This window comes from Nomascus leucogenys, chromosome 24, assembly GCF_006542625.1.
Source record: "Nomascus leucogenys isolate Asia chromosome 24, Asia_NLE_v1, whole genome shotgun sequence".
NCBI lineage: Eukaryota > Metazoa > Chordata > Mammalia > Primates > Hylobatidae > Nomascus > Nomascus leucogenys.
This window is the reverse complement of record NC_044404.1, coordinates 9,050,385-9,058,721: the sequence shown is the minus strand read 5'-3', so window position 1 is coordinate 9,058,721 and position 8,337 is coordinate 9,050,385. Positions and strand designations below refer to the sequence as shown.

At 48.7% G+C, this 8,337-nt stretch overlaps 1 non-coding gene across 1 annotated transcript; it reads left to right on the top strand.

The window, feature by feature from the left end:
• The first annotated feature begins 5,958 nt into the window (after positions 1–5,958).
• LOC115833097 lies at positions 5,959–6,121 on the top strand. The gene has a single exon (XR_004028546.1). It is a non-coding gene; the product is annotated as a U1 spliceosomal RNA (small nuclear RNA).
• The last annotated feature ends 2,216 nt before the right edge of the window (positions 6,122–8,337 follow it).

The window sequence follows — 8,337 nt, the reverse complement described above, 5'->3', positions numbered from 1 at the left end:
TTCCAAGATGACAAGGACAAAGAATTTTAAAAACTGCAATGCCCATCACTAGAACTGATGTAGCCATATATGCCTCTGACACATGTGTTAGGAAACACACCTATATTGAATGTCACATGCCTCTTTTTTGTGATTATGAGATGGGCATAGAACACATATACGTGGTTCTTATCTATGGAAAGGCAGGAGAGTGACCACAACAGTGTGTGCCCTCTCTCTCCCTCGGGGGCAGGAGAATCGTGCCCTAGCACACGGAGAGAGTGGGGTTCAAACGTGCACACTTGCTTTTCTTTCCTAAAGCCATGCATCAAGCCTATTTGTTTAGTCCTGTTCTGAAACATGATGCAACATGACTCGAAAGGAAGTGGGTAGTTGCCTTGCTGCCGCGAGGTAAGGAATGTCACGTTGCTCAAATGTGCTTCGCATTCCCAGAAATATGCCGCAGCTGAAAGGGAGGAGATGACTCAATGTTCCCCTAACTGTTGACATATCCACCACAGAGCCCGACCAGAGGCTGGCAGAAAGTCCAGCGAGCGTGAGGGGCCAACACAGCGCTCCCCGCCTCCCCCGGAGGCTGCTATGGCATTTGGGGTGCAGAGCCCAACCAAGTCAACCTGGTGTGATTTTTTTTTTCCAAGCTGGAATAACAGGGCCGTAGGTCCACGTTGTGTTCGTGTGTTCTTAGGTAGCAGATGTCTGTAGAGGGGTACTTAGGGGAGGAAATGAGGGTGGAGGTGGCCTGCCCAAACTGTGCGACTTTTCTAGCCATGGTTCTGATAATTAGCTTTGCACAAGTGGGGGCCTTTGTCCTTAGAACAGGCTCTTTTACTATCACTCCTCCCTTCTTTTTTTTTTTTTTTTTTTTTTGAGACCGAGTTTCGCTCTTGTTGCCCAGGCTGAAGTGCAGTGGCATGATCTCGGCTTACTGCAACCTCCGCCTCCTGGGTTCAAGCGATTCTCCTGCTTCAGCCTTCTTGAGTAGCTGGGATGTTCCAGAGAGTAGCCACCTGTTCCACCCCAGGCAGAGGAGCCTGGTAGCTTCACATCCCACCAAGAGTCGATCTCAGCATCTCCCTAACTCACTATCGCTGAAACGATCTCTGCTCCAGGACGCAATGCTTTCTGGGTATGTGGCAACTGAATTGGTAAAGAGACCTGCTCCCTGCACCGCCTGCCTGGGTGCTGGCTGCTGGGTGCCGGGTGCATAAAGCCCTTGCAGGTGATCACGAGGCAGTGGAGTGGAGCACCCGAGGCGCCAGGCTCAGGAGCTGCACAGCCCTGGGCTGGCTCCAGCTCCCCATTTTCTGGGAATGACAATCGGAGCCTGGTATGCAGTCTCTCCCTCCGGGCTTCACTCTCTGCATTCGAAGACCAGGAATGATAACGGCACCTGCCTCAGGGTTGTGGTCAGGACAAAATAACTGCATGGTTTTGTGAAGTGCCTGGAAGGGTGCTGGATGCCATGATTCTTTTTTTTTTTTTTTTTTGAGATGGAGTCTCTCTCTGTTGGCCCGGCTGTACTGCAGTAGCATGATCTCGGCTCACTGCCTCCACCTCCCAGGTTCATGCCATTCTCCTGCCTCAGACTTCTGAGTAGCTGGAACTACAGGCTCTCGCCACCATGCCTGACTACTTTTTGTATTTTTAGTAGAGAAGGGGGTTTCACCATGTTGGCCAGGTTGGTCTCGAACTCCTGACCTTGTGATCTGCCCACCTCAGCCTCCCAGAGCGCTGAGATTACAGGTGTGAGCCACCATGCCCAGCCTCATGATTCTTGATAAATGAATTAACACCAATGTCGCCTCCCTGGGGAATGTTCACGACCAGGTGGTGCCTTCACATGTGGGGTTCGCCATCTCATAGCTTCATGGGCTTGAGTCTTGCCCCACGGTTTCTCTAAGGGTTAAATCCATGACCTCCACCAAAACTGAGCGTGAGATACTCACTGAGTCTAGCAAAGAGCAGAGACCACAGTCAAATTAAGAGAAAGACACTCAGAAGGCACGGGAAGGAACGTCGATGCCATCAGAAAAGCCAGATTCCACATAAATCCTCCTATTTACCAAACGGAAGATTCAGATGACAGGGGAAGGCGCAGCTTGCAGACTCTTTCCCACATCTCTCGGCAGAGCACCCACCCTAAGGGGGAAATCAACATTAAGAAATGACATTGGTCGGGCATGGTAGCTCACACCTGTAATCTCAGGCCTTTGGGAGGCAGAGGCGGGCAGATTGCTTGAGCCTGGGGGGTTCGAGACCAATCTGAGCAATAAAGTGAAACCCCATCTCTACAAAAAATATAAAAATTAGCTGGGTGTGGTGGTGTGCACCTGTAGTCCCAGCTACCAAGGAGGCTGAGGTGGGGGGACCACCTGAGCCCAGGAGGTCAAGGCTACATTGAGCCGTGATGGCACCACTGCACTCCAGCCTGGGTGACAGACCCAGGTGAAGACCTTAGCTCAAATAAAAAAAAAAAAGAGAGAAAGGGTAAAAAAGATATTTTTCACCCTCTAACCTGAGAATTCTTCCAGATACAACTGAGATAGGTCCACCCCCAAATTCCTCCACCACCCAGGGCACGCAGCAGTCAGGACTGGAGAGGCTGCCCTCAGTGGAGGCTATAGCAGACATGAAGCTTGCATTCTTTTTTTCTTTCTTCTTTCTTTTCTTTTCTTTTCTTTTTTCTTTTTTTTTCTGGTAGAGACAGGGATTCATCATGTTGCTCAGGCTGGTTGCCAACTCCTGGGCTCAAGGGAACCGCCCACCTTGGCCTCCCAAAGTGTTAGAATTACAGGCGTGGGCCACAGTGCCCAGCCCTGATGCTTGCATTCTCCCCGGTCTTTGAGTCTCTGTCACCTCTGGAGCCATTGCAGACATCCAAGCGGCTGCTCACCTCTGACCAGGCTTCCCTGGCCTATGGCCAATGTGGAAGCGCAGACCCTTGCCCTCAGAGGGGCCCGCCCAGGGGGTTTAATTCTCTGCAATTGCCCTCTTGGACTTCTTTTTTTTGAGACGGAGTGTTGCTGTGTCACCCAGGCTGGAGGGCAATGGCTCGATCTCGGCTCACTGCAACCTCCGCCTCCTAGGTTCAAGCCATTCTCCTGCCTCAGCCTCCTGAGTAGCTGGGATCACAGGCGTGTGCCACCATGCCTGGCTAATTTCTGTATTTTAGTAGAGAAGGGGTTTCACCATGTTGGCTAGGCTGGTCTCAAACTCCTAACCTCGGATGATTCGCCCACCTCGGCCTCCTAAAGTGCTGGAGTTACAAGTGTGAGCCACGCGCTTGGCCCCTCTTGGATTTCTTAATTCTTTTCTTTCTGACTTTGTGGTTTGTAAATGAAGTCCAGTGGGACAAGGGATCTACTGGCAGTAGGGCACGGACTGGGGGGAACAACGACAGTTAGGGTTTCAGGGTTGGGACTCAAGCACCCTGCCCCTGGGCACCTGAGTCTGTGAGACTCCCAGAGATGTCTTTGAGAACCCCTCGTCCCAAGGAGCACACCATTCAATAGCAAACAAAAACCACTGTGACAGGTGAATGGAGGAAAGGAAAAAGCTTTTCTCCTGCTTTTGGAACCAGGAGTCCCGTATTGTCATGTTGCACGGGGCCTGGCAGTGACATCGGTGGCTCTGCCTCTGGCCCCAACACATCCTCCAGTGTGTGTTTCTCACCTGGACAGGCTCTCCAGGCTGATGCGTTGGGATCCTGACTTTTAGAGTTTTGCGTGTGACAAAGCAGAGGACAAGCTTCCCCATCACCCAGAGGCCACTTAGTGGAGGAGCCGGGGGACCCGCTGGTTTCTTGGGCTTTTGTAGTCATGGATTGGCCACCGAAGCCCAAGGCCAACTGTCACCTACTCCAAGTCTTGACATCTTCATCTGCAAAAAGCAAAGAGATAACATGATTTTCAAGAGTTTTCTGGCTCTACAAATGCCTGACAATTCCGAGTACACGATAAGGCTCATTTTCTGCTTGGGACAACCCGGTGCTGGAGAGAACACAGGATCCCTCAGCTTCCTAACACCAGCCTGGGGAAACGATGTTCATTTGACAATGAAAATTTCTAGGGCCAGGGATGGTGACTCACACCTAGAATCCTAACACTTTGAGAGGCCGAGGTGGGAGGAACGCTTGAGGCCAGGAGTTCAAGACCAGCCTGGGCAACACAGCGGGACTCCATCTCTACAAAATATAAAAATAAGCCAGGCACGATGGTGTGTGCTTGTAGTTCCAGCTACGCAGGAGGCTGAGTTGGGGGCACAGCTTGAGCCCAGGAGGTTGAGGCCACAGTTAGTAGTGATTATGCCACTACACTGCAGCCTGGGTGACAGAGTAAGACCCTATCTCAAAAAAAAGAGAAAATTTTAGAATTAGTGGCAGTGGAAAACAATGCAAAGGTTCCTATGTTTTGAGGTGCATCCTATAATCCAGATTTATTGTAGGAGAAATTTCATAGCATTTCAGATCCTAGGCTTGGTGGACAATGAGAGGGGAGGTTAATAAATATTCTTTCTGCCATTGGAGGGGTAGAATAAAGAAGGTGATGTATAAATCAGAAATATTTATAACTAATAAATCCTATCAAAACCCCCACTGTGACAATGGGCCATAATTTTTGTTCTCTTTTAAAACTGCTATTGTCGACCAGGCGCGGTGGCTCACACCTGTAATCCCAGCACTTTGGGAGGCTGAGGCGGGTGAATCACCAGAGGTCAGGAGTTCAAGGCCAGCCTGGCCAACATGGCGAAACCCCGTCTCTACTAAAAATACAAAAATTAGCCGGGCATGGTGGTGGGTGCCTGTAATCCCAGCTCCTTGGGAGGCTGAGGCAGGAGAATCGCTTGAACCCAGGAGGCGGAGGTTGCAGTGAGCCAAGATCGTGCTACTGCACTCCAGCCTGAGTGACAAGAGTGAAATTCCATCTCAAAAACAACAAAAAACAAAAAACAAAAAAAAACAAAAACAAAAACTGCTATCATTGGGGGATAAATGGAAAACACGAGATGTAATTCATCGTGGCATCCTGCATTAGCTAACATTGTGTTGACACAGAGCCCACCTCGTGCTGATAGCTGCACGAGGTTCACGCACACTGGCTGTTTTTTTTTTGAGATGGAGTCTGGCTCTTGTCGCTCAGGCTGGAGTGCAGCGGCAGGATCTCGGCTCACTGCAACCTCCATATTCCAGGTTCAAGTGATTCTCCTGTCTCAGCCTCTTGAGTAGCTGGGATTACAGGCACAAAACACCAAGCCCAACTAATTTTTGTATTTTTAGTAGAGATGGGGTTTCACCACGTTGGTCAGGCTGGTCTTGAACTCCTGGGTTCAAGTTGTCCGCCTGCCTCGGCCTCCCAAAGTGCTGGGATTACAAGCGTGAGCCACCGCGCCCGGCCTCACGCACACTGGTTCTTATGTTAACATTCTCCCAGGGACCACAGAAATATGTTTAGAAAAGAAAGTTACAGATTGGCAGCAGAAGTCTCTGCTTCCGGATCATTACGTTAAGTCTAAAGACAACCAGAAAAGAGACGCTGCTCTGTGTCCCGGTCATTGTAAAAGTCCCCAGCATGGAGCTAGCTCTTCAGATGACACTGCAATCCTATGGCCTCCAGGCAAATCCTTTTCTGAACTGAAAATGTGGTCTTTGGCCCCTTGAAACCAACTCACCAAGCCTGGGGAATACGACCCACTTATAATGTCAAAGACCTTAAACCATAAACCATACCAAGTTTATGACAATTTCCACCCATAATCAAAATTTCCTAAATTTACTTTCCGTTTTTTTTTTTAATTGGTAGAGACAGTCTCCTTCTGTTGCCCAGGCTGATATCAAACTCCTGAGCTCAAGGGATCCTCCCGCCTCAGCCTTCCAAAGTGCTGGCATTTCAGCCAATAGCTACTGGGCCTAGCCTTACTTTACTTTTCTAAGAAACGGTATTATTACCTCATTAGTCAATAATACTTATCCGCAGGGGAGGTACCAGGATCACGAAGGTGGTTTCCCAGGGTGAGGCTCATGCCCTGCACTCCGGATATGCTGACCCCGGCCATTTCTCCAAATGTGGGAAATGCAACTGCATCATTTGTGGTAGTTGGGGACTGCAATGCACTCTCTCCCCTGGTTCTAAATAAATCTATATTTTTTTAAAAAAGAATTGATTGGCTGGCCATGGTGGCTCACACCTGTAATCCCAGCACTTTGGGAGGCCAAGGCAGGCGGGTCAAAAGGTCAGGAGTTTGAGACCAACCTGGCCAATATGGTGAAACCCCGACTCTATTAAAAATACAAAAATTAGCCAGGCATGGTGGTGGGTGCCTGTAATCCCAGCTACTCGGGAGGCTGAGGCAGGAGAATCGGCTTGAACCTGGGAGTTGGAGGCTGCAGTGAGCCGAGATCATGACACAACAGAGCAAGATTCCATCTCAAAAAAAAAAAAAAAAAGAATTGATTGATAGTTTTTAAATTGGGAATATAAACTTAGTAAACACACAGGACCGGCAATGATGTTTAGCTGTGAGATTTCAACATCGTGATACATATTTTCCATATTTAAGATGTCTTATTTGTGTCTTTGGAAAAGGATTCTGATGGAATTGAGGATGTCAACATTTCCCTCTGGTGCCCTCCAATTGGATGAACGATCCTTCATGGTAAGGATGTGACAGAGGCTGCTTTGTCTCATTTCATACCAGGGCCCAATGCTCTGAGACGACTCACTGGGCCCCACTGGGCACAACTGTCTTTTAGGGTAGAGAAGAGTTGGGATTTCAGAAATTCTGTTGTTTCAGAATGTCATCTGGGTGTGGTGGCTCACGCCTGTAATGCCAGCACTTTGGGAGGCTGAGGCAGGCGGATTGCCTGAGCTCAGGAGTTCGAGACCAACCTGGGCAACGTGGTAAAATGCCCCCCCCATCTGTACTAAAATACAAAAAAAAATTAGCTGGGCTTGGAAGTGTGCACCTGTAGTCCCAGCTACTTGGGAGGGCAAGGCAGGAGGATTGCTTGAACCCCAGAGGCAGAGGTTGCAGTGAGCTGAGATCGTGCCACTGCACTCCAGCCTGGGCGACAAGAGTGAGACTCTGTTTCAAAAAAAAAAAAGACGGGGCACAGTGATTCACGCCTGCAATCTCAGCACTTTGGGAGGCCGAGGCGGATAGATCACGAGGTCAGGAGATTGTGACCATCCTGGCTAACACGGTGAAACCCCGTCTCTACTAAAAAATACACAAAATTAGCCAGGCATGGTGGCGGGCGCCTGTAATTCCAGCTACTCGAAAGGCTGAGGCAGGAGAATCGCTTGAACCCGGGAGGCGGAGGTTGCAGTGAGCTGAGATCACACCACTGCACTCCAGCCTTGGTGGTAGAGTGAGACTCTGTGTCAAAAAAAAAAAAAAAAAAAAAGGCAAAAAAAAGAAATTAGCCATGAAGATATTTCCTCTTTTAATCTGAGTGTTTGGCCAGAGATCCAAGATACCTTGACAGGAAGACAGAAGACAGAAGCTTCGACTTCAGCCCTCAGGAATTTTCTCTAATTGTACAGTAGGTGCAGGAATCTGGGGGCAAATATTTGTTGGAGAGCAAGAAACCACTTTCTTCTCATCAAATATGTGATTGGAAAAGATCCCAGGGTTTGCTTTTTGAGAAGGAGCTAGCCAATTCTGGGATCAAAACTTCTCGCACTTTCCCCATATTCACACATTGTGGAAAAATAACTAAACCTTTGTGTCTATTGGTTTTCCCAAGTGCAAGATCATAAAAATTATTTTAACCCATTTTATAGAACTGTTGCAAAGAAAACATCAGCATGAGAACCACGTGAGAAGCTCTTTACTCTTAGCTAAAAGTCTCACGAATGCTGAAGATTGCCAGGCCCCAGGGCAAGCTGTTGTGTAAAGTTTCAGCCCCCAGGCCAACCGCCTGATTAGAATCTACTATCAGGGCATTCGTAAATGTCATATTTGGGGGCTTTTGTGAAATAAAAGCAAGAGGAAACCAGACCAGTGTGTCTTCATGCCAGAGCCAGAACTTTCTATAGGGTGGGGCTGAATGAGGAAGCCAAATACTTCTGTCCCCTTCCTTGGCTCACATCAGAAAGTATTTTTATTTGGTTACATACACATTTTCTTTCTTCCCTTGGTCATGAATCAGAACATTTTATAGCTAAGAGGAGTTTTAGGGATATTCTAGTTGCTTCTCATTTTACAGACAGAGCAGGCCTGGAGCCTAGTGGTACCCTAGTTTCCTGACTCAGACGCTGGTTCAAAGAGTCGCTGAGGCCAGGAGTGGTGGCTCATGCCTATAATCCCAGCACTTTGGGAGGCCGAGGTGGGCAGATC